Source organism: Xiphophorus couchianus, chromosome 17, assembly GCF_001444195.1.
Source record: "Xiphophorus couchianus chromosome 17, X_couchianus-1.0, whole genome shotgun sequence".
Classification (NCBI taxonomy): Eukaryota; Metazoa; Chordata; class Actinopteri; order Cyprinodontiformes; family Poeciliidae; genus Xiphophorus; species Xiphophorus couchianus.
In genome coordinates, this window is record NC_040244.1 from 8,031,308 (window position 1) to 8,058,525 (window position 27,218).

At 37.7% G+C, this 27,218-nt stretch overlaps 1 protein-coding gene and 1 long non-coding RNA gene across 9 annotated transcripts in view; both read left to right on the top strand.

Moving 5' to 3' along the window:
• Positions 1-3,768: 3,768 nt before the first annotated feature.
• Positions 3,769-12,674, top strand: LOC114160716 (uncharacterized). The gene is made up of 5 exons (XR_003598839.1): positions 3,769-4,175; positions 7,959-8,056; positions 10,517-10,617; positions 12,077-12,155; positions 12,246-12,674. It is a non-coding gene; the product is annotated as an uncharacterized LOC114160716 (long non-coding RNA).
• An 8,749-nt stretch (positions 12,675-21,423) lies between these two features.
• ppfia2 (PTPRF interacting protein alpha 2) overlaps positions 21,424-27,218 on the top strand; it is a 120,055-nt gene continuing 114,260 nt past the window's right edge. For 4 of the 8 annotated variants that reach the window (XM_028043407.1, XM_028043410.1, XM_028043412.1 and 1 more), the window contains exon 1: positions 21,424-21,782. The gene's annotated coding sequence lies outside the window, so the exon portion shown is untranslated. The remainder of the gene's footprint in view (positions 21,783-27,218) is intronic. The other 4 variants (XM_028043411.1, XM_028043409.1, XM_028043416.1 and 1 more) reach the window with 1 other exon arrangement.

Sequence of the window (27,218 nt, forward strand, 5' to 3'; positions counted from 1 at the left end):
ATATATATATATATATATATAAAGCTGTAGTTCTGTGACCATGAGGCCTGGTGACATATTTGGTATCTCAGTGTGAAATCCCAGGACAGCTCTCAGTTGAGCCTCTCTTTTTCTCTTTTTACTTTGAAACAAGCAGGCATCCTACAAAGTGAATGAAAATCCATCTCCACCTTGTGTTTCTTCAGATGTCTTGGCATGTCAAGGCCAAACCGGTCTTAACCTTTCCTTAGAGTCTATGTCTCCCATAAGCTAAACCTGCACGGAACATAACAAAAAGTGAATGAAATAGTATTCCCCATGAGACATTCGCATGAAACTGAAGATGTAAAAGAAAAACTAAGCAAGAGAAATATTTTTTAAAAGAACAGAAACAATAACACGATAAAACTGATTTTGAGAAATTTTGTATTTTTTGTTTTTTTAATTTAGTGTTTTGATTCAGAATTTTCCTTAAAATAGAGTTGATTATTATATTATTATATAGGAAAGTCATACTCCACGTAGCCGTCATAGAAACATCGCCCTTGGCAACCAGCTGAGGTCTTTGCATGCGCAGTACAAGATCTGGCAGCTTGAATCCCCCATTTACAAACCTATTATTATGAAAGGCCTGTTTATGTGTGTGTGCTGCTGTCCTGGGAATTAATTAACCTTCACACACAGATGCGCACATATACCACATAAGGGTGTAATATCCACGCATAAACAAGTGCATGTTTACTCAAAATACACACATCAGGTAGCGCACAGACCAAGGTGGGAACAAGTTGGGGAAGATAAGATGGATCATTTGAATTTTAAATAGACAAGAAAACAAAAAGAGTATCTAAACGAGATTACAAATTAACTTACAGGTTTAGTCAACACTCACTCGATTTGAACGATGTATTTAGCTGCTGCAAAGGAATCGACTAATTTACATAAGGCTCCTAAGGAGACTGGAAAAAGTCTGAAATTTGATATGAAGGCTTCATTTGATCCAGTAGAAGGATGAGATTTTGTACGCAAACTTTTATTGAGATCATTTGAAACTTCAGTCTGGAAATGTATGGTATTTGTACATGAAAAATGTGTGGAAAGTCCATTAGCCTTTCCCAATACAGATCCTCAAAGCTCAAGGCAGTAACTCTTTATACTTTAAAAATGGATTCTTGCAGTAGATTATGATCAGTAAAAGATGTTACTGGCAGAAGATAAGGTACTCCATTTGCATCTCGAGTTTGATTAAATATGCATTCAGAAGCTACTTTTATCTTTTCTTTTTACCTTGATATTTTTTTAAACTGTTTACAGCTATTCACACTTCATTATTTGCAGATTCACCTCTGTACTGAATTCTATTGTGGAACTCAGAATTCCAAAATATTCATGGAAAACTAAACTATTCATGGATTTTTTTTTTTTCACAGAACATATCTAAAATATTCAACTGTGTGTATTCCTTCATGTGTATTAATGCATATTAATTGTACATTTGATGTTTGAACTACTAAAACAAGAAGTTATTTGACTGATTTTGCTAATAATTCTGCAAAATAATGTGAAGCTCTCTGGTATCTACTTAACTACAAGGTGGACATGATTCAAATGAAACTGGAGAGATTTGTTTTCACAACAATTGTTCATTCAAAGTCACCCAAATTTGATTTTAGCCAGCCTATAACTGTTGATGGAACAGTCTTTAGCAGCAGTCTGTTCAGTATATATCAATATTTATACAAATGACTAATCACATCCTCACTTTTTTCTTGTTTGAATATAAAAAAAAAGCTGTCAGGGTTCACAATAAATAACTTTTCATTTGCATTTAGATCAGATCTGACCTTAGTGACCTTTACCACTGACTCTGACCCACCTGAGAAAGAAACACACACTAAAACCCACAGAGCCGTTCAACCATGACTTGTGCAGCAGGTTCCAGCAAGATCATTACATGAGATGAAAATCCAGTGAACTACACTTGATGGATAGTGGTGGTTGATACTACATGGATAAACCCAATCGACAGGTTACGGCAGAGTGCTCAAGCATGCAGTTTGATTGAGTGTCTTACGGCCCATTCTCAGATTACATGTCTGCTCCTGAGAGGAAGACATCCATTCATAGGAATGTGGAAGAGGCCAAATGCAACTATGATGCCATGGGGTTTTTCTCTGCTCGGAGGATCTCAAAGCCTTTGGGACTTGAGGTATTAAGACTATTTGAAGTGTAAATAAACAATCCCGGCTCTGCAGCTTGATGATACAGACCCTACTGTCTGGAAGCCAAGACACACAAAAAACCCTGCTTTAAAAGAAAGCGGGCATGGAGGGGAGAGCAATGCGTCATGCTAGTCTGACTCAGGATCTCCCAGAAGACAATGTCTGCTGCTCTGAATTTTTTCTCTGTTTATTCTTTACTTCTTCCCTTTATTTTAGGGCATACAGACACATTCTGGATCTATAGAGTCTTAGACATTCACAAATTGAATTAAAGAATGTTAAATCATTTTTAAATTCAATTATTTAAAAACTGTCTATTTGAAGCAAATTTAAAGGAGACCTAATTTGAGTGAAGCTGTAATTCTTGTTACTTTAAAGTAACAAGAGAAAAGTGACAAGGGTCAAAATAGTTATTCAGTTTGTTAATAGTGATGTTAAAACTAGCAATGATATATTTTTCCAAATGTACTGTGATAAAACCTCACTAAGGCTTCAGCTGTGTAAGACTATTTTTAACAGGTCTCTGAATCTTCCCATGTGCATTACATTGTACATTGTAGAAAAACATATGCATTCACCCACAATTATTGGATTGTGATTATACCAGTGATTATTTACTGCTGTGAACACAATAGAAGTTTTTGCAACATTTCTCTGTGAAGCAGTATCAGTATCTTTCAGTCACTGATTAAGCAACAATCTCCAGAATGTAACTGGAGTGGACTGCAATCAGTGTGCATCAAACATAATGAGTACAAACAGCAGTTAATCACATTCACAATCGGCAATTATTTCCATGGAACATCCACCATCAATTATGCATTTACTTGTGTCAGTGTTTGCTCTGTTTTGAGCCACCATCAGCCTGTTTAATCAGTCAAGACACTATAGTATGACACTGACAGCTGTTCAGGATCATTTTGTACTGATATATCGGTGGAGCCAACCCTAGCATTCAACAGGCCAGTGGCAGGGCACATCACAGGAACAATACAGACACCATGAGCTCTCACAGTAAAATTGATGATGATGCAGTGTTATAAATAGAAAAAGAAAAATCATCAAAAATATTTCACAATTAAAAGGATACTTTCAGCAGCCACTCTTCTCAGTGTGCGCTTTAAGGCTTCTGTTATGCCACCACACCTGCAAATATACAAAACCTTAAAACCCTTTCCATTACAGCGCTTTAGAACATCTTTAGCTATGTACGGTCAACTTATCATAAAACACTTTTTTTTTAAAAATACAGCCTTCTTTTCATCTGGAGTTTTACATTTACTAGCTTCACAAATTCCTACGTATTCATTAACTGCATTTCAATGGACCGTATATACCTGCGCAATTTGATGTTCCAAGAATAAATGGAAACACGCCATTTTTGAAACACTTTTGATTTTAAAAAGTTTTTGCGCAAGGATGAAGTGATGTTTTTAGCCGTATCTATTTTTGCAAAACTACAACGGTAACACTTTTTTTTCACATCATACAAGTCACATGATCAACAACCGGATGTTGCAATTAGCGCAAACCACGAAGAAGAAGAAGACAACAGGAAGTAGTTGGAGGATCTTGGCTCTTCATGTTTTTAATTTCTTATCTGCGAACAAACCTGTTCACGGCTGCTTTTAATTGAGTCTCCTATTTATTGTAAACACCGCGATTGTTGTTAGCGGAACATTAACAAAGTTTCATGCACATTTGCAATAGAAACAGAGTTATTTACGGAAGGGAAACCCAGTCTTTTTGGTTCTGTAGCTTCCCATTTCCCCCACAGCTGCGTTAGTAATCACTTACCTGGTTTGCATTCCAATAATTAACATTCCCAGCCTCTCTATTCAGCCGGTCGTTCCCTTGTCAGACCCTTCCGTTGTCGAGCCTCTTGCTTCAAGCATCTCCAGAACTTGCTGATGCAATCACACCTGGTTCTAAGTTTTCTGTGGATTTGTTGCTGCTGCTCTTCAACTCCCACTGGTAAGTTTTGTTTTCGTAAATCAAAACGAGTTTAGTGGAACAAACGGTCTGCCTTTCTGCAATTTGGTCTTCATCTAACCTAAATGTCAAAACAAAACCGAGCCAAATTTACATGCATTTGAGGGTATTTTTTTCTTATTTGGTCTTTGGCTCCATATTAAAAAATAAGTACCGTATTTTCTGGATTATAAGTCGCACCAGTCATAAAATGCATAATAAAGAAGGAAAAGACATATATAAGTCGCATTTTGGGGGGAAACTCACGGAAACTGTCGACCTTGACTTGGAAGTCTGCTGGCAGTTTTTGGGACATAGAGAGGCGACTGCGTTGCATGAAGCGATAACACCGAGAAGGTCCTCCTGCAAAGTCATTTATATTCATCTCCTTGGCAAATACCTGGGCGTGGAGACGCGACTGCGCTGTTGACCAGCCTCTCCCGGCGGCACGTTGTTCAAGCACCCATGTGCGAACTCGTTCCTCTAGCTGGGGCCACCTAGCTTTTAGCCCGCGATTGGCTTTGTTTGTTTTCTTAATTTCAGTAAGAGTAACCTCCGCTTTTCGCCAGTCCCTTACAAGTTTCTCGCTAGCTCCAAACTTTCTTTCTGCTGCTCGATTACCGTTTTCGGCTGCATATTTTACTACTTTCTGCTTGTAATCTACAGAATATGAGTTTCTTTTTGGTGCCATTTTTGTTAAGCCCTTCTCAGTTGTTTTTATTAGTTACTGTATATTATCAACACAGGCCTAGAGCGCCCTCTTGCGGTTTAGTGTGAAAATAACATGTGGTATGATATACCGCAATATTGTGTTAATAATTTCACACATAAGTCGCTCCAGAGTATAAGTCGCACCCCCGGCCAAACTATAAAAAAACTGCGATTCATAGTCCGGAAAATACGGTAATGTAAATGAATTTTGTGAATGTTTGGCTGTTCCCAAATTACATGCTTATGTTGTTAGAAATTAACGATTCATTTGGCTTCTTTAACAACTTATTAAGAAACTGTTACGTCAAATATACAGCATGAGTGAAGATGGGTCTAATTGTACTTTACTGCTTTTACTAAATGTTGTCAGTCTTTAAAGTATTTCTCATAAGACTACTTAATTACTCTACAAGAGCATTTTAAAAGCAACTGTGAACCCACAGTGACTATTTCATTACAGCACAATAAATGGCTCATTCAGCAGATATTGATTTAGTCTAAGGGAAGCATTAATGGTAATGTATTAACCTACATTGTAATAAAATGTGGGGAGCTGCAAGAGTAAAACGTAATAAAAACTGACTGAAAGTGTAAGCAGTGTGTTTAGAGAGGAAAGGTAACGGTTAGGAAACCAAGAAATTCAAAGTTCATGCTTTTATTTTTTGAGAAGCTGAAAGTGGTGGAAACAATCTAGTTACCCATTATGGGGATGTACTATATATATATATATATATATATATATATGAAAGCTTCACTCCATTGTCTTGCATACCTGATAGTGCATACCTATATTCTAAAGTTAACTGTACATGGGTTAAGGCCTTATACTAGGTACTACCCTCTTCTCTGTCCCCCCGTTTAACAATTAAACATGGAAGTTGGATGCTCTGCAGTTTGTTGTTCCTACATTATGAACTGAACTGGACAAGAAAGCTTTTAGAATAAGTAATAATTTGAGCTCCAACTTCAAATCCTTGATGCTTTAAAGTTTCAAAAAGTGTGTTATTATTGCAGTTTATGTTGTCTGTGGACGAGTCTTTTCTGTGTGAAAACCTGCAGAAAAACCGTATTTTTGATTTTCAAAACTATGTGCTCCTATATTTTTTTCTGCATCCCTAAGAAAAGATTAAATTAGTCCCTCTTCCATTTCTTTTCAGTGTGTGTATGTAAACATTTTGTTGAATCTGTCTGTAAAAGGAAAAAAATAGAATCTTTATTCTTCCGTCTAAAATCAAAGATTTTAATAAAATTTTAGCTGTATTATCTGCGTGTTAAGTACTATCCTCCTCAGTTTGGATGTGCCGAGTTGGACTGACTCCTTTTTGATTTCTGCTTAGATTACATGCAGAAAAACTGTCTACAAGTTTAAAACAAAATATTGCTGTAATCTAAATTCAGCAAAAATAATGACCTGAAACTACAAGTCAAGCAGTAACTTTCTCTAGCCAGACAGAAATCATCATCTCTAGAGTGAAAATCTACAAGTTATTTTCAATAGCTGCTATTTAGCATCTTTATGAGCACTCTCTCACTTGCTCTATTGATATTAGAATAAAAAGTGGATTTTGATAACATATCGAGCTCTTCTATGAGATTCAAATGGTGTTTTATAACTGAACCTCATCAAAGACATCGGATGTGTATTTTCCATTATTGCTCAATGAAGCTCTGCATCCTATCTTCCTCAAACATAGGTCAATTTTCCCAACCTCAGCCCTCCATCCTCGCATCCATTCCCCCCAGGCTTTGTATTCCTCTCATTTTGCATAGGCCAACTCATCAGTGGACAGCTTGTTGAGGAACCTGCTGGATAGGCCGAGGTGGTAGGAATACAGCTGCACTGAGAGTCTGATGGGTGATTGACTGTGGCACTTTATTACCTAAAGGGGCGTGCTCTGCTCATCTCTGTATGCTCAATCAATGTAAATCTGTCCAGCTAGGGAATTTATGTCCCCCATGATGAAGTGCTTTTCTTTACTGCTCTGCATTAATTTGTCAGGGCTATGATGTAGTCAGCGACACCATTTTCACCATCAAGAAGTGAGACATAAGTCATTCCAAATTACTTTGTCCAGTGTTTCTGTTGCCAATTGTTGTACTTGGAAGGTCTAATGCTGATCTTATTATGCCTTTCAAAAACGCTCGATTTATACCCAACTAACTACGTATACACGCATACTTCCCCACACACACACCGGTGAAATTAATCTCTGTTTTATGTTAGTTCATAAATCCATCACCATGCTCTGCCAAGTTACTCTACTACTCCACAAAACTCTAGCTGGCAAAATTCTGTAGAGAAAAAATGCAGTTGCAGTTGCTAGGATACAGCATCTCCCTGCCCACTGGGTACCTGGAGTGTCCATTGTAAAAATGTGAGTGTGTGTATAGTAATTTGACAGATTTGGTTTAATTTCATGTGCTAAAACCCACCTGGTGTTAAATGTGTTAATTTAACAGCTTGCTATTTTCCTTTTCATATCTTTCCAAAAAGACTGTGGAACATTGAGTTTGGAGGGCCCTGACATGTAGTCACTAAAGCAAGTTCTAGTTCTGCCTAGAGTTAAGTGAAATGTGATCAGAAACATTTCCTTGTGAATGATCTTTGCTGACTTGTGTTGATGTAGAAGACCAGCAGTGCTACTGCTGTACCTATAATCAGACTAAAGCTAAAGTTTGAGCTGAAGTAGCCGTGTGTTCAACATGCACCCAAAGGGTATCAAGATTATTCCTCCAATCAGTGGAGTATTTTCCATCAGTTTTCAAAAGACAACAAGTTGAGAGAAATGTTGTTTTAAATTATTTATGCTTTTCATTTTTAATTCTGATAATTTTTCTACATGTGGAAAAAAAACATGAAACGTACAAAATTAACCATAAAATGTAGGTTGAACAATGTCACCCAAGGATTTTGTAAACATAAGGTCATTTATATTGCTGTATAAATAATTTATTTGAGCTTGCTAGTATGAGTTGCCTTACTCTTGTAGCCCATTTTGTTTTAAGAAAATTGAGGTTGTAATTGAAGCAACAACTGAAATCCTGCATGTTTGTTTCTTTCATTTTGTCAATAAGAGCCCACAGAGAAACTCTACATCCTGATTGGGATTTTACCAACCACTGGGGAAGAAACAAGATGAAAAAGATTAAAGGCACAGCTGAGAGAGGATCAGGTATGACTTTACATTCAAATAAACATCAAATTTAATGATTTATGTTCTGTAATAATTCATAAATGTATGACAGCATAATCTTTTTTTTCCTGACGTGTTCTCAGTCTACAAAAAAATCTGCCAATTAAAAATGCCAGATCAATATCTAATTAAATTGTGTTTGGTTTTAACCTCTGTACCAGTGGAGTTAATGAAGCATCTAAATATTAGTGTAAATAATCAGAGGTTCTTACTTCATGACATTTTGCTAATCTTTGAAGGGTGAACGTGCAGCTAAGGTTGACTTACGCTTTTAAAAACATCATTGGTTTAAGATTTAAGGTGGATCTCTTCACCTCAGGACACTGAAGGCATCACCTATTTCGTTGACTAATCTGACCAGGTAATTATCTGACCAGTTGTGAGAACTCATAGAGCACCAATTTATAATTTTTTTTTTCAAATGTTAGTTGATCTTTTACTATTAAAAAAAGAAATTAAACTAGGTGTGGATGTCACAGAAAATCAGTTTATCTGGTAGATAAACAGATTTATTTTCCTCTGTGGTGACCTTGCTCCCTCCATGTCTTCACCTTTCCTGAGGTCAAGACCAGGTACACAGCCTCAGTTTCTGTTTGTGAACAGTAAGGCTACCTTTTATTCTGTTGATGATCTCTGCAGAATGAACTGTAATAAAAGTTTTCCTGCAGCCAGAACAGTTTAAAGTGATCTTGCCTGAAGAAAGTGTGGGCAGAGGGAGGAGACGCATGTGGGCAGTTAATGTTGAATTCAGTAAGTGACCTCTTGAGTCATTCCCTGCCCATAAAGAACCAAGAGCAGTCTTCCTTTACAATTTGCAGGCAATTATAATGATGTCACGCCTAAGATGAAGAAGTGATTTAATTACTTTATATTCTGAATTGAGGGCAACAGTTTAAGGCTAAAACTACACAAAGCCACATGTGAATAAACAAGAAAAAGATTTGATACATGTTCTGCGTGGCTTCTATATCATATTGCAGGTATAGGCAGCATATTTACATTCTGATGTAATTTGCAAGTTGTAATATTTTGGTGAGAGGTGGCCGAAGAGCACTCTGCTCATAAACAGAGTAGCTTTATCAGACATGTTTCATTATTGAGTTACAATCGGTTTCCCTGCTGAAGAGAAATCATCACTTCTTTTGCTAACATGCTATTAATATCAGGTGATCAGTGGGATGAGAGAAGTTGGTCTTTACGTCAAACATGACGTTATTCTTTGTTTCCCCCCCCCCACAAACAGTCAAGGCAAATATATTTATTCTGATTTAGAAAATAAACCACTTGCTACAGCATGAACATTTCTCTGGTAGATCTTTTGAGTTTGGTGCAGAAGACTCAGCAGGAAAATAGTGAGTCAGGTTTTGACTCCTTGAATGTTGTTTGTTTCTATATATGATGTGTATTCTAAAGGGAGGAAAGTGATCTGTGAAAGGAAGGTGACACACTCAAGTGTGAATGTGTGACAGACTTAGGAGGATGAGGAAGCATCATTTGTATTCATGTTTTATCTTTCTTTAAAGCACATTATTACATGTTTCTGTGTGTGCTAGAAACTACTTTACAACACCAGATTTAAGATGTTTTAGAGGAAAGCTGATTTTGTTGCTCAAGAAAAACTGCAAAAACCTTTTGTTATTATTAGGTTCAATTGGATTTCTATAAAGATTAAATGGTGAAAAAACAAATCAAAGTTGAGTAAATGAAGATGTGAGTTGAGAGGAACTTGATTAATTGTGATAGACTCTACATACTATAACACTCTTTAATGTGAAAGTGTAAATGTTTCAGTTCCTCACCTTAATATAATTAAATAAGACTTGCAGAAGGCTGAGGTCCTTCCTCAAAGCAGCCTTTAACCACCTGGTGGTCGTACAGACCGACCATCCGTCATTGATCTGTTTCAGATCGATAGCAGTGTTGAACTTCATCGCTGTCTTCCTGGCCAACGTCCTGCCAGTGCACTCATTACTGAAAATATTCACAACAGATTTAAAATGTGAACAGGTTGTCTTTCAGGAACTGAATTATTTAATATTAAACCAAATGGCCTGCTTTACTTTTTTTATATATATAATAAAAAATAAAATACAGCCCCATAGCATAAAATAATGATTCGCTTTTTGTTTGTGATGATTTACAATAATCATCCAGCACATTCAGGGTCAGGTTGCCAAATTTGCCAAAATGCAACAACTCTATGTGATTAACAAAGTTATGGAGAAAAACAACAATTACTTCATGTTCAATTTCAAATCTCCTTCATTCCACTCTTCTAATATTAAGGGATGGACACATTTTGTTTCCTTGTAAAAACTGTTAAAATGCTTGTTCAACCTTATTGATAACCCGCAAAACTAAGTCATACACAGGAATGAAAAAGAGAATATATTTTCGTTTGGAGAGATTTTTATTTGGCCTCTATTGATTCTCTTCCAGGCATATCTATGAAGATGCTCAGAACAGCAAGAAGTCATGAATAAACCATTGGGCAGCAAGGCATGAAAAGAAAATCGAAATGAGGATTTGAATATCTACAGGTGAGCAGAAACCTCTAGATCTTCTTCTATGGTACGCTCACAGAAGACTTTGAGCACAGAATATTGATCTTCCTAAAAACCACCATGTTTTGTTCTGGTTTCTTCAATGGGCTCAGCTGGTTAGATAGTTTCCTCTGGGACCGAATTTGTCTTTTCACTCATTCTTATGCTATATATGTTTTTGTTTTGCTGTTTTTGTTGGTAATACTGAATTGTTCTGCTGGCAGCTTTATGCTGATAGATTGTCAGTCAAATTGGTGGCAACAGCTGACCTTTGCTGCTCCATATGTTATGCTAGTTTTAATGAGAAGGAAGTTGATTTTTAGCTCATTTGTTTTCATATGATGAGCTGTGATCTCTGCACACAACTATGGAGGTATGATGTGCAAACCAACAAGAAAATTTAAAAAAATTGAAGACATGAATCCTTCAAACAGATGCTTATTTAGATTAGCTTAATTTAAGCATTGAAACAAAAATATTTTTGTTTAAGTGTAACACTAGGTTACACTTAAAACATTTTAGAACTACTTAAAAAGCATGTCATTTTTTTAGGGCTGTTTATAAATTCAATATAAAACATATGCAGAGAGTAAGAGACTGTCACTTTTTGCCAAATGTCCACATCTATTGTGAGCAGTTTACTAACAAGATGCTGATAGCAGCTCACTAAATGGTTCACATTCTCATTAAAAACAGATTTTCTGATAGACGCACTCCTAATGTAATGAATTTTGTAATTAAGTCATTACTCAGTATTTCTCCCTTGTTTTTTTCACTTCCTAGTGCTTTCAGTTGGCTTATTTCAAAGATTTATGTCTTGACCCTTCTTTGAAAACCATTCTCAATTGTCCCTTAGAAAAATAAAGAGACTCAATTTCAGAGGTTCAATTAGAAAACGCCTTTCATCAGAATGCTGCTCAAAGTTCCTCGCAGCGCTCTCAATCATGTACTGGAAATCCTTTTGTTGAGTACATTTTGTATTTGTTAGCAAAGCTTTCTATCATGCTTTGTTTTACCACCAAGTTTCAACTAGAAATACAGCCTGTACTGCACTAAGGTAGCATAACATGTCTCCCCTTTTTCTGTAGTTTAGCTTCCTAATAACCAGCCAAGCGTTGGTACTTTTTGTTTGTTTAGATATTTTTTAGGGGGAGTTTCCAATCATCCAATAAGTATTCAGCTCTTGCAACCATGTCTCTAAATTATTAATGCCTTCTGCCTGTTTGGCCCCTCAGCAAAGCTTAGGCACTTGGCCCAGGAAATATAAAGAAAAGAACCTTCAGGAAGAAATGATACAACACTGCAGGATGGTAGCGGTTTTAAAATGAAAATCAATTGTATATCAGCTGAATTTGTAACGTCTTTCTGAATAAAAAATTATACACGTACTACTCAGAAACGTACCATCCAACTTTAGTAGGACAAAATGTTTCTTCCATATCATATTTCCATTCAGAAGCAGACATTTCTTCTCCAGTGGTTGCCATAGCAAAGTGTAATAAGGGTCTTCCTCCTCCCTGGAAGTTAGTTTACAGGTGAGAACAGGACACCTGCAGGGCTTTTGGTGGTTGATTTTAACTTGGCTTCTTTAGCCACAGTTGTCCTAATTCCTCATCTGATTGCAGGTATAACCCCAATGTCTCTTTGTGTATCAACAAACTCAACCTGCGGCCAAAGATTAAATTTTGTCTGATAAATGCTGAAACAGGAAACAAGCTCTGGAAGTAATAATTTCAGGATATGTTGAAGCTTCAAAAGGACATGTCCTTTAATGTGTGATTATTATAAAATACAAGCTAGACCAGTTATTTAAAAAATACAGATTACTATGACTGAATACTAAAACATACAGCTTTACTGCAGCTGCCAATTTCATACCTGGCATACCTGATATGATCTATCAGCAGCACTGGCAGGAATAACATAGATAACTGGTACTTTATGTATCATCATATACTGATATGTTGATCACATCACTGGATACATTGCTGCAGTAAAGTTATTAAAGTGACAGTGCTTTACAGAAAAATAAAGATTTTTTTTACATTCATAAACAGAAATGTGAAAAGTGTTGTGCATTTTTATTCAGCCCCCTTTACTATGATTACCCTAAATAAAATCCAGCAAAACTATCTATATGCCTTTTTCTAAAAAAGCTAAAACATTTGATGATGATGTAGGCATGTGTTTATCAAGTACAAACTGACAAACACAGCATTTAAAATCTTGAATAAAGAGCAGTTTGGAGAGAGATACAACCTTTGCTTCGGAAGTATCGCAGCCAGGCGGAGCAACCAGTTGCTTCTACAGCTCAGCTCAGCGGAGTTGTTCCACTGGCAGCACATTAGCTGCTCAACTGCTCAGCAGAGAGACATTGTGAAGCTACATTAAGAGCGAATAAGTGGTCCATTTCATGAGGGAGCTCCAAAATGTGCGAAAGCAACATGTAGAGCAGGAAGACTACATGCTCCAGCTGCCCCGACTTAGCAGAAAATTGCCATGCTCTACCTTTCTTTTAAACAGCCCAACTGTTAAATGTGAAAGAATGAGGGGAAAAGTAGACATACAATACATGGCCATGGCTTTCATTCAGTGTGTCCAGACAGATCGGGTGGGACGCTCACACTGCGCAGGATCTGTATGTGTGACCTGAGTGTGAGTCATGCGCAGCCATCACCACTCTGCAGCGCGGCTGCTGTGGTTGCATCGCTGCCATCTGTTTTTTTACACTTCCATTTCCAAAATAAGCAAAGCCCCTACTCTGAAGCCTTCTGTAATCCGTCCTTGTTTTACTGTATACATATTAATCAGAGGGGTGTTTCGGGGGGACGCCAGTGAGAAATGACTGTATTCATGGAGTGGGTGTTTGGGTGGCGGCTCGTGGATGTGAGCAGCAGCAGGTTCCAGGGATGTGTTAAGCATGAGAAAGAGAGGCTGTGTTGCCCTTTTCTGCAGCGTGCTCCCTCTACCTACAACCCAGGCTTCATTAGCAGCTGTCTGTCAGCAAGGCCGCTGGATGGTTGCCTGGCAACTGGGACCTCATTTGGCCAATCAGGACCGGGTGCAACAGGACTTCTCTCCTTGACACATAAAAGAGAGAAACAGACTTGTGCTCCACTTCAATTGATTTCGCTTCAGTGCTATTCTCTTCAAGGGCAAAAGAGATGCAGAGTCCTACAGCAGAGCCAGGGACTCAGTCGATATGAGCGAGCTGCTGAGGAGAACCTTCCCTTCCAAGTTGGCTCTCGTAACCTTCAGGAAATGACCCGCTCTGTCCCAAACGGAGCAGAGAAAGCTGTAGAGCCACCTGCTGCTCCAATCACCAAAGGAATGAGAAATGCAAGGCAATCCGGCAAGAAGACCCGTTAGAGGCTGCAGATTATTTGAGACTGAGGTGGAGATTCTCTGTCCAGCAGGACAACAATCCAAAACACACAGTGAACCACAGTGTGATGGTTTAGGTCAGAGTTGTGCAAATATGAGCAAAAATCAGCAAATGAAAGTACTGAAATGCCACTTTTTAAAATTGATTTAGGAAATTGAAAAAAAATCTTTCTTGTGAATTATTTGTTGTATTTTTGTAAATTTTAATGAAACAAATAAAGTTTTTGCTGTTGGTCTAAAAAGGGACACAGAAATCACTGTAGACCCAAAATAAAAAGGCTCTGATATGTTTGTCTTATTTTTTTTTTACCCTCCATTGGGTCTTTTGTGGGCTCTACTGTCCCTTATATGAAAGTAGGCTGACAGGAAAGGGGGAAAGACATGCAGCAAATATCGTCGGGTCCGGAAGTCGAACCCGCGTCGAGGACTCAAGGCCTCCAAACATGGGTCGCGCTGTCCCCTACGCCACCACGGCACACCCATGTTTGTCTTATTAAGACATGCATTCAGTTTCCTAAATTGTTCTCAGGAAAAGGAAATATTTGTTGTTTGGGTTCTGATTGACATTCTGGTATGAAACACATTTAATGAAAAAGTGAGCCCAAATCTGGTTTTGAGTAAAAGTCACTGGATATTTGTGGTTCTATTTACTTCTGAATTAAAATTAAAGCAAAATAAAGTAAATGAATGACTAATATTTTACATTCCACCTAAATGTTATGAGATCAGACGATCAATGCATTAAATGATTCCAGTTTGGAGACGCCTGGTTTAGGTGAAAGCATTGACAGATTTGTTCTTCTTCCTCTGACTCACTGTAGGTGTTTCTCTTGATTCTTTTTAAACTTTGCTCAAATCTTTCTCTATACATCTATTCCCAGCGTGTTGCTCCGCTTCTTCTATGATACATTTAGGACATGAACAGTCGCTTTGCTGCATGAACAAATGTTCCAGTGTTCTAAGCGCTGCAGCATTAAAAATAGATTAGAGTTTGAACAGAAATGCGGTGGCATAAAAGACTGTAATTGCTTCTGGCAAACGCTACGCCGTGCCAGGAGGCCGCTGTTATCTCAAAGCTCCTTCGGTGCCTCTGCACTTCAAGCAGGAGCTGCCTCTTCTGATGCTGAGAAACACAATTCTTCTTCCTCCATCTTGTTAACCTGGCAGGAAAACAAAAGCTTGATTCCAGATGATCATCACTTCCCATGTAGCTTAGTCCTTAAAAATACAAGGAACATCAGTAGTATAAGACGGTTGAACTTCTGAAAGCATTTAGTGCTCAATATTGCCTAGATTCAGTACTGCAGAATTAATTAAACATTTTCTAATCACAATAAAAAACGTTTTTGAACATGGTGTGAGCCACATTTGACACCCCAGAAAAGGGTTTAAAAGTCTATAAGTAAATTCATCCTTATTTACTTCATCCCCACACTGATTTTTTAAGCCTTTTTTTCTTATAGAAAAAGTCAATTCTTTAATTATATGTTAAAATTGTTTAACACTCATTTAACCATAGTTACTTATAGTTGCCTTAAAATACTGTACTCTGCATGACTGTCCATTCTGGTTGTTGTTATTTATTTTAATGAGCCTAATATAACAAGAAAGTCCCTCTATTATCTCATTAAATAATTTTTGTTTTTTAGTTTTATGTTGTGCAAATCACATCCTTTATATTTTGATGGTATTCTAATATGGGAGCTCCAGCAAAAAGACAAAAAAAATGAAACAAAAAAAAAAACACAAGATGTGCTAGTCTAGCATTTACTTTAATTGGAGCTTTAATGAGGGTTATAATTAACCATGACATAAAATAAAAAGTTGCAACTAAATTCTGAGTTATGTTGGCTCAGTTGGGAATTTTATGCTCCAGATTCCTGAAAGTGGACCTGAAGAGTCTTTTGAATTCCTAACCCTGTTTTCTTACTTGACGGCAATCCTGAAAAACTATCTGGAGAAAGAAACAGGAATATATCCAAACAAAATTAGATTAACAAACTAATCTGTAACAAACTAATTAGTTTGTTAATTAGATTAACAAACTAATCAATAATATGCTGCAATGTGAATGTTTAATAAAGACACAGCAGGTTTTAATTGGAGGGATGAAGAGTCTTTAAATGAGTATCACAGAAAAGATCTGAGTAAAGCAGTAAATGGTTCAACCCATTCATTATCCCAAATGGATGTTTTGTTTTTATTTTTTGTCAGCTCATGATGTCAGACAAATATTTGTGTGATAAAATGCAGTATCTTCACTTCTGTGATGGTGGGCCAGCCAGATATGAGGAGGAGAGGAACTCCAGCCACCTGTAATCCCTCTAAGTTTTGTCTTTCTGCTGCATCTCGCCGTGCGACCAAAACTCATCTCGTTTATCAGTGTATCAAGCAGCGTGAGCTTGGCAGCCCGCTTTACTTTGGATTCTACACAGTCGCTGGTTTAAAAGAGTCAAAGCGATAGCGAGCCTCTGGCAGCCCTCAAACGGTAACAGACTGCTGCTCTGATATGTATTCAGGTTTCTATTTTCTGGGAGGGCCAACTAATAAGGATGGGTTTCAAACCCCTGCAGGAGTAGCACCAGGCGGCATATAGACAGAGGTGATGGGCTGTCAAATAGTGATGTCGGCAAAGACATGAAAACAAAGGAGAAAGCGTGCTATCAGATGCTGGAAATGTCAGGCTTGCGATGCACACTTGCTTTGATCTTCAGTGAAACAACCAGGAGCAGCAGAGCGACCTGTTAAACACTTCCATGTCTCTGCCTGGGTGTGATGGGAGCAGCTTCCCTTCTGCCACAGCCGACTGGTTGTTTAAGCTTTTTATACGGCCTTACAAAGCTACTCTGTTTATGTAGTCACATTCACAAAGTTTGTTTAATTAAACAAACTTTTCTCATTTCTATCCCTGTGCTTTATTCTCAGCTCCCCCAGCTGCTCTGCATCAAGTTAATTAGTCACACCTGTTGTTTTTACAGTAATTACCTCCTCCTAGTTTGTGTGTAAACCCTCCATCTTCTCTCAGTCTCTCTCAGGCCCTCCTTTTCCCATGCCTTTTTTAATTTATGCCTTTCCTGGTTGTCTTCATTTTGCATTGCCATTATCAAAAACATCTTTTTTTTCCTGTTAGCTTAAAAAAGAAAAGTCAAACGTGTTTTGTTAAAGAATAGCTTAAATATACACTGATAAGTATCCATAAACATGGAAGTCTTACTACATATTATAAATGAATGGATGGATGTCTGGACTTTGACTTGGCCATTGTTTGCTAAAAATTTGCACTTTGTGTTGAGCTGCGTGTTTAGCCTGTTAGAAGTTGAATCTCCATCCCAGTCATTTGGCTTTTGCAGCCTGCAATTGTTTTGTTTTTCAGGGTTTTAGCTTAATCTGTTTTTAATTCAATGCTCCCACTCAGCTGTACTGAATGGGAGCACACTGTGTGTGGGAATGTTGTGTTCAGGGTTTATTTCGCCAACACACAAAGCTTTGCATGGGGGCCAAAAAAGTTTTCAGTTGGGAGCATCAGGGAAGCAGGTCTGTGGGATTTAATTAATGTAAAAAAACATTTATCGTTTTCGTCCACTTCACAACTATGCACCTGTTTGTTTTGGTTTATGGAAAACCTCTTAAAATACATTAAAGATGTTGGTTGTGAAAAGACCAAAATTTGGAAAGGCTCACAAGTTATTTAGACTTGTAGATAACCTGAATTATTTTCTGAGTGTAAAGTTCCATAATTAGCCTGTATAGGTAATTATTACCCCCTGCCTCCTCTATAGACTGTTTTTAGTTTACTGATATTTGCATGATGAGGTGGGGGAACGACGTGGAGTGTGCCACATTATAAGAAGGAGAAGACTGCACGGTGTTCTTCTATTTAAAGATCTGGTTTCATGAGTTCCAATTTATTCCTTTGATCGCTGCTATTTGACCTGAGCTAATTTTAGCATTGTTTTTAGAGATAACAGTCAAATGAGCCGTCACAACAGACTGAGGTTTCCACATCGGCCTGCACAGCCATCTTGGTGGAAAGAAAAGTCAATATAGTATGTGACTCCTTAGCTTCAAGGCGTTCAGATATGAAAGCCTTTTCATATTCATCACTTGGCCACGTTGCACCCATTCATATGCAGAGGCTTACACACACTCCTGTGGGGAAATTAATATGGAACGACTCAGCGATATGGGAGTGTAGTAGCAGTCAGACACATGGTGGGTCAATATAGTGGGTGGGATGCAATATGAGCGGTAATCTGCATTATAACCAGGCAAGTGTATCACATTGTGGTCACTGTAATGGCTGCAAGGAATGAGCTCTGTTCATCTATGAATAATGAAATGATAATAAACAAATTGCTCTGCATTAAACTGTCACACAAATGAAGGATGCTCCTTTGCAATGAGGATCAAGTACAGTGCATGTTTTTACAAATACAGTGTTTCTTTCCTGGCTCATTATTTCTGTTAGCTTGAAACATGGAGCATTTTAACACATTGTACTGTAGTGGTTTTACTTATTTGTCAGATAAAACACAGCCCAGAGATAGAAAAATGAGGCAGAAGATAAAGTCAGTGGCTCATGGATGTTAATTTAGTTTCATTTGCAGAGAAATTTGAGAGGAACCAATTGAAATTCATTTTATCTCAAAATACAGCGAATCTTTTCCAAAAGACCGCAGAGCAATAATACACAACAGATTCAGCACCACGGACAGTGACATCAAGCCCCGGACAGTCGGCAATTATTTAGAGCCTCTGATTGATCCTGCTGCTGCTGCTGACACTTGAAGAAGTCATAAAGTTAGGATGCAAACTGTTCAAGCTAAAGATAGAAGAGGCGGTGATAAAATAAATCTGAGAGAATTCAATCACTGGGACGAAGCATTGATTTGTAGAGATTCTCAACAAGACAGGAAGAGGGAGCTTCCTTCTTGTTTTTCTGGTGTGTTTCCTTGTTTGCATTACATTTTAACAGTATATTTATCAAAAGTGCTGACATATGTGCCCTGTTTGTCATTTTTGCATCGACAGTACATGTGTAAAGTGTGGTGTGCGTTTCCACTGTTTGCTGCAGTTTACAGTGCTACAATTCCTATATGGCACATCTGAGGGCTGACTTTTGGGCTTAACGTCTTTGAAAAATATCTCAAGCTCAAATTGCTGCTCAAACATTTCCATCTCTTGCCACAGATTCTCAAATGGATTTGTGTCTTTGATGTAAAACATTCCACTGCAGGTTCTGACAGAAGGTGAACTCAGTTTTTGTCTCATCTGACCAGAAAGCCTTCCGCAATTTCCCTTGCAATTCATATTTTTTGGGCTACTTTATGTTCTGTCTCATACACATAAAACATGTAATAACACTAACACTGAATTTTTTGGTTGTAATGTGATAAACAGTGAAAATGTCCAAGGGACATGAGTTCACTTGCGAGGCATTATTGTATCTGCGTTGAACTCGACATCAGATTCTCACCTCGCCATTCATACCAGGAAATTATACGAAGAAAAACCGGGCTTTGTGTAAATATTTGAGAAGAAGAAATATCTCCACATCAATACTATTCTAAGAATCTTGACACAAGAGACTTAAATCAAAGATGCAGTCATAATGACATTCTATTTATTCTGATGTGTGGGAGGGTGTACTGTTTGGCCTTTTGCTCGCTCCGTCTTCATTGGAAAGTTCAGCTGACAGCCGAGAAGAAAGACATATCAAAGCACATCATTCATTAGAAGAATCTGAAGCTGAGTATTAAAGAGAAGTCAGATAGAAAGATCACCCACACTGGTGTGTTATCAGTTGCTGTACTGTATGAGTAAATGTAGCGTTTATGCTCTGTTCTCCATAAATCTCTGCTATGCTGATCAGCACAATGCGGATCTCAGTGACATTCAAAACCACTTGAAGATCTTTAATAATTGATGAGCTGAAAAGTGGATTATTTTTTTCAGCTCTGAAACGGTCACAAGGCAGCGTGCTCCCAGGGGTCAAGATTATGCAGATTCACTATTTCTATTTTTAGAGAATAAAAATCTAAATTAAAATAACACATTTACATATATTTTTTTTTATGTATTCTCTCAATTATGTTTGTTCACAGTATTTTATGAAGTTGATTCTTAAAAGGTTTGTTTTTATTTTGCATACAAAGTGAGTCATATTTTTAGTCATCAGAAACCCTTGGGGGAAGAAATCGGCTCTTAATGCCAAGACTGAGTATAGACTCATTAGTTGGTGACACTTCAGCGTTTTATTGCCCGCAGGCCAGAACCAGAAGAGTGACTCAGATTTGCTGTCTAGGTTTTTATCTTTAGACTTTGCAGTGCAAATCATTTGCTTTGGCAGTATACACACAATAAACAGATGGTTAGAAATGAAGAGATAGATTAAGAGATAGATATTGTTTCTTTTAGTGGTGTTTGTCTGTTTTGAATGTGTGAGCGCTGCTCTTGCTTATCTTGCTTCACCTTTCTGCTCACAGTGCATATTGTATTCTAGAGGAGGTTATTTGAATCAAATTATCACAACAACTCTTCGCTTTTAATGCAAAGAACAGAAGGAAGCATTTACAAGAAAAGAAAGCACACAACCTGCAGCTGAATGGCATAACAGATTAAATGAACAAGAACAAATATGTTATTTGAAGGTACTGCAGTCAAATGTGACCATTATTGTTACAGACTGTTGAAAACACACCATTCCGACTGTAAAACATAAATAAAGGGTGAATATCGAGACAACACTGCTAAACATTTCATCAAAACTGCAGGAATCTGGTTTAGATTAAATCATAATTCAGGTCAAAGACTCACAGCCGTAATAGTTAGAATATCAGAAAATAAATCAAAACACGTTCTTTTAAAAAAAGAATTACATAAGAAAAATCATCTTTTTTGTAAATACACTTTCAGAAGCATCTATATATTATGTTTATATCTAAGAAAAAGAATTGAGTCAGATTTTAGGAGTATAAAAAAAATACTACAAAGATCAGCTAATTAATAACAGATATGCTGTAAATGAGCAAAAGTAAATAAATGAAAATCACTCGTGAATATGACTGAATTCATATGAAGTATTTGGAAACTTGGAGACCATCACGCAGCAGAAGAAGGTAAATAAAACCTCAGGTGTTTTTTTGGGAAAAACTAAGCCTTCTCCTAAATTTGCATTCATTCATGGGTGTCCTGTAAAAAATTACCTTTAAAAAAGTAAAATAAAATCTTAAATTTATAGTCGAGCACTGGATATCATATGTGCCATTTGAAACATTGCTATATAGGAAATTGTTATTATTATTATTATTATTATTATTATTATTATTATTATTACTTTTGGTCTGTTTGGAATGAAGGAAGAATAGCTCAGCTGCAACTTTAAGATCCTCTTGCTCCCCCTCCGTCAGCTCCCATAATGGTCTTTTCCAGCTCCGCTTATCGCAGCAGAATTCGCAACGTGCCATAATTTCCTCGCCGGCGTGCATGCGTGTGTGCGCGCGCGTTTGACCCCGGAAATCAGATGTCATCGCTCGACGCGGCTAATTTTAGATGATTATTGCTTCTCCTTTGGTGTTTCTCTGTGTGGACAATGCCAGCAGCGGCGGGGACCAGCCGCACCTCCTCTTCTACCACCGGATCCGCGGCGCCGCTGCCGCCGCTGCCTGCTCCCTCTGAGGAAGCCTCCTAGGATTGTCCGCTTCACGCTGTAGCTCGTAGGGACTGCAGTTGTGACTGATCCGCCGCCTGAGCCTCTGCTGATAGTAAAGGGATCAAATGTGAGTATGCACACTGTTGCAGCCGGTGTTGTGCTGACCTACATTGCCCCTGTTCTTGCAAGCTCAAGGTGATTTTCTGGTGCCCTCTTTGCTTCGCGAACTCTGGAGCCTGGCTCCGCTGGAGGTGTGGGATGCTCTAGAAGCAATCATTTTTCATATCTGCGGTTAATGGCATTGCAAGACACTGCAGGGGGGAAACAGAACCGGCGGCTGTCACACAGCAGAGAGACAGCGGAGAGAGTTAAAGGTGGGCGGGATGCAGACTGAGAGGCTGGCATGATGTAATGTGCTTGAGACAATGGCCAAGGATTCTCCCCAATTATCATTTCAGAGAGCGAGGCGGAGCTGTTGCAGCGGTGTAAAGATGTGATCAGCGCCGCAGTCAGGCCTATCTGTGTGTGTGTGTGTGTGTGTGTGTGTGTGTGTGTGTGTGTGTGTGTGTGTGTGTGTGTGTGTATTTGCGCGGCTAATGACAGCATGATGAGGAGGTGTCATGTGAGGCACAGCTGCCCCTCCTTTAAACCACATTATTACCGGCTATTATGGTGATTCAAAGCCAGAGAGAGCGGTGGAGTGGAGACTGAATTCAGCCACCTGTTTCTCGGTGGCCACGTTTGACTAAACAAATGCAGAAATGGAAGAACACACACCTGCAGGTGTTGGCATCTTGTTAGAAGGTTAATGGTAAATCTGCTCTTTGCTATTATTATTTTTGCAAGCGCACCACTCAGGGAGTACATGGGATTTGTAGCAGCGTGGACGTTCTGTGTAAATGGCTCAAAGAGGCTTTATGTGAAGTCAGGATTGCACTCCCCTTACAATCTAAACTGCCTAATTTGTCTGGAGCGCAGAAAATGTTTATTGCCTTGAAGTAGAGAAGTGGCTACCTGTGGCTCTTGCTTTTACGACTTCTATACGTTTAGTGACTACTGCTCAGACTTTCAGAGCAAAGCTGATTGAAAATGCTCTTGATGATTCAGTTTTGTTGGAATAAGTTCAAGGTTGACCTTACTGGCCGTTTATGTTCACCTTATTCAGTCTCCATCGATTGAGGCTTTGCATGACCTTGCTGTAGGGTTGAGATTGTGGCCAGCATTAAAGGCTACACATGGTCTCTTCATCCTTTCATGTGCATGCAGACTTACTTACAGATGAGCACACAATCAGTGAACATGCAGCCCTCATCAGTCCCACAGATGCTCCCCTGCAGGTAGATTTCAAGGTGCACTCAGAAGTAAAGCTGCAACAATTCAGCTTTTCCAGGCTGATAACCGTTTTCCTTTCAGATCAGACCTGATGATTTATTTTTTTCTTGTTAGATTTGTTCAACATAACATACAAGAAAATGTTCTCTGATAGAGAAAAAAGACACTAATTCTTAAAAGTATGTCTGTAACCTTTATCTAAATTTAAATAAATAAAAAAAATGCATTAAGGATAGGCTGTTGGTTTATGTGTTTACAGTTAAAATAGAAAATCGAATTTTCAGTTTAGATGCATTTAATAAATAGAGGAAAAACTGATTTTCCAACGATTGACCTGCACCAATCAGAACCGATCAATGGAAAATGATCAGATTTTGATCTCTGGCTTCTATTAAGAACAACAAAAAAAGGGTCACACATAATGTTACTTCTCTCCCTTTTCCTGTCTCCGTTAGCAGCAGGTGGAAATTCACATCCATCCTCTTCCTCCCATCTATGTCATTCACATCTTACAACTCCACTCAGAATAGCACTGACGACAATATGAAACACAGATTTAAGTAAATATACATATTAATAGTCTGCTGAATGTAGTAAAGATAAAAAGAAATATTTCCTTTTGGCTTTTGAGAACTGATAAGTTTTTGTTGTGGATTCCTAAATTTTCAATTCAGTCTACAGCAAAATGAAGAATTGTTGCTTTTATGTTTTAAAAGACAGTAGTGGGTCCAGTTAAACCTTCTTGTTTTAAAGTTTTAATTACCAGGAACCTGAAGGTTTTTTCCCCCTCCTATATGTTTCTGTTAGTAAATGAAATAAAATAGGAACGTTTTTTTTCAGCCAGCTGACCAGAAGTGGGAAGCAACATGTCAGTGAGGGGAAACACACACATCTTTACCAGTCCAGTTACCTTTGGACGTAAATATTTCTGCACCTTTCTGGGCTGCTTCATTCAGTTTTTAACAGTGAATGTAATGGGGAAGTTCACACTAACATGGAAACATGCTCCTATGACGAGCTGAATGTCATCTGTTTTCAGATTGCAGAGAATCGTGATGAAACAGATGACCAGGACAGATGAAAGTTCATATTTCTTTAGTAAATACAAATACATGTGTAAAAATGTTATTAATCTTTACACTTTTTCTGTATTTTTTGCCTTTGCGGTGTGCTTTTCCTTCTGGTGCTTCTACATCTTATGTACTTTTTATTTGCTTTGCTGACTCTGTCAGTTTTAAATGAAACGTGCCGAGCATCAAAATATGATTACATTACATTTCTTACTAGTTCATAAAAAATAACCATTCTCTCTTCTGCTTCCATTATGAAACATACATAAAACATATAGCATGAAGGCAAAGTTCATCATCAGACATGTATTTTTTTTTAAAGTACAGTAACTTTATTTTTAATCTAATGCCAGTGAAATGTAGCGTAAAATAGTGAATAATTCAAAATGTAGCGGATATTCACAGCAGTTTGTTCCTAGTGGGACATGTTCAAGCAGTTCCCCCTGGGGTACTTTAAGGCTCAAACTACCCCTCCAGACATAATGTGGAGAACCAGCAAATCTTCTTAGATCCCCTCTTAAATAGCGAACATTCAAAATAAACCTCTAACTGTCCTGTTGTCACCTTAGGGTGGCAAACCTAGCAAGTCCTCCACCTAAGAGCAACAATCAATCCATTCAGGAACAGAATGTCATGATTCTATTTAGGGAATCTAAAAAAAAATATTCCCAGGAGCTATCTGAAAAATGGATGCCCTATTTTGTTTATTTATATCTTTTCTTTCCAGTACATTTATCTTTATGTATACACAAGTGATAGAGAAATCTTTAAATTTTTTTTCATATCTTCAGATGACCTTCTGATGTTTCTTGAACCACAATAACCAAAAACATGTATTCCAGGTGCAAACCCCAAAGAAAAACAAAAAATAAATACTAAGAGAATCTTACTTGAGGTTGCGTTTTTACTTGAGAAAATTCATAAATCATTCATTGTCCTTTGAGGTTCCTTTTTAGTTTTTGGGAAAAATGGCTTTCTGGCCTCAAACTGACCTCATGTTAAAAATATCAGAGAGATATTATTTCTCTGTGTTATGTTTTTGCAGAGGGAGATTAAGTTGAAACCATATGGACTATCTGACTCTAAGACAGCATTATACAAAAAATATAATTTATAATGTGAATTTTTGCACATTACATACACAATTGGGTATTATTTAGATGTTAACCTTTAAAACCAAATTAAATTTCTGCCTAATGGAAGGTAAAAAAAATCTTTATTTTAATTTTTTTATTTTTTTTAAATGAGCATTTTTCACAAAAAGTGTGACATGCATTTGTATTCAACCTGTTACACTCTGATACTACTTAATTTCAATAAAATGTAATTCAATGTAACCATTAGTGTTCATAAGAATATGTGAGCTTATTTGAATATCACCCTTCAAACACAAAAGACAACAAGCAATGGTGTTCGGAGAGTAATGTAGAATAAAAAAAATTCTACAAAAAAAAGATGTGAAAATTTTTCACTCTGTTCACATTTTGGTTCACTATTTTGTCCCAGGGTCTGGAATACCAAAATGACAAAAGTACAAAGATGTGCTTGTTATTTTTCATAGAAGAAGATGGCATATTATTAGAACACCTCTAGCATGTGGCTGCTCTTTAAATAAGCACAGATAAGTCAGTGTTAATATCAGCCTGTAATCGTTCATTTGACAGTATTGTGATGCAGACATGAGCTTTTTCTTTGCTGAATCACTGAAGTGTGTTCCAGTGGGAGTTCTAAAACAAAATACACCTGAATAGTGTTTTGTTTTTTTTTTTTCTTGGCAGACATGTCGGCCTTGTTGTCAGAGGCTTCCGTGGTGCAGGATGCCATATGAATCAGATTTCACAGCACCATGAGTTGTACCGTCCAATCTGGCCAGTTTCATTCACAAAAAATCTGCACAAGTCTTCTCCCACCTGCCAGCCTGACATGTATGCCAGGCTGGGAAGGAAAGACAAGCAGCAATTTTCCCATTACCCTTTGAGCTCACAAATGAAATCAATGGATGCACTTTGTGCTTGACTGTTTGCCAAGAAATTGGGTATTATTTAAAAGTGGAATTTCCCCGTAGTCTCTCCCGTTGATGCAGGGCTTGTAATCAGCTTGTACTGATGCAAGTTGAGCGGATTAATATCCAACAATTTCTCGTCCTGTTGCGGGGATATTAACATTAATGATTGAATCATAAGATTTTCGCAAATGTTTTCTAAAGATAGACTTCAAATTTATAACAATTTGTCCTATAATTGGCATTTGGTTATATTTTCTGTAATTCTATTAAAATTTTAAATGACCATCCCCTTACTTAATCAATCTAAGGCATTAATTATGCCCCTCTTTGTAATAAGAACCCCTTAAACACATTTGATTTATATTAGTCTTTCCAAAGTCAGCTCAACAAGCATGCAGCAGTACAGCTTATCTCCAAAGCCACAGAGTCCTACATTCTGTTCTGCACACCCTCGCATGCTAGCACATCTTTTGATGTTCTCCAGGTGGTGAATTGTGCTGAATTTGCCTCACTTGGTTATAGAAAGCTCAAGAATATACAGCTGTTTTTTGTGCACCACTTATCTGCTCACACAATTGTCACATAAATGAGATGAACTGAAGTCGTTTTGGGAAATTAACCACATCACGCTGATTTGCTCCTGCTATTATTGGCTAAATTTACATCTGTTTTTCACTGGCTGCTTGAGTTTTATTTTAGGAAACGAAGTATCTCAGCTTGGTTTTTCAGAACATCTCTGAAAGGCATTACTATCTTGTAACTGCAGTTCTACTCTGAGTTGTTTGAAAGAGCAACATTTCAGGTTATCAATCAGCACTTTTCACAAGTAAAGTCCACTTTTACTATCACATCTGCAAGAAAGAGCATCAGTCGAAAAAGAAGCTATAAAACATTTGCTGTACAAGAATTTTGGGACATAAATTTGTGAAACCATGCATTGTGTGCTACTTTTGTTCAAAATGTAATGTCTGAGCAAGGAAAGAGAACAATTTAGCTATCATTCTCAGCATGCTTCTGTTAATCTTCTTCTTAGTTTCTCAGCCTACTCTCCTGAATCCATGTTTTAACCAGGCAGCTTTAAGTTTCTAAATGAAAACGTCTCAACAGCACATAAGCCCTTTTTGTTTTTTCTGCAGCAAAGCACAACTTAGCAAAG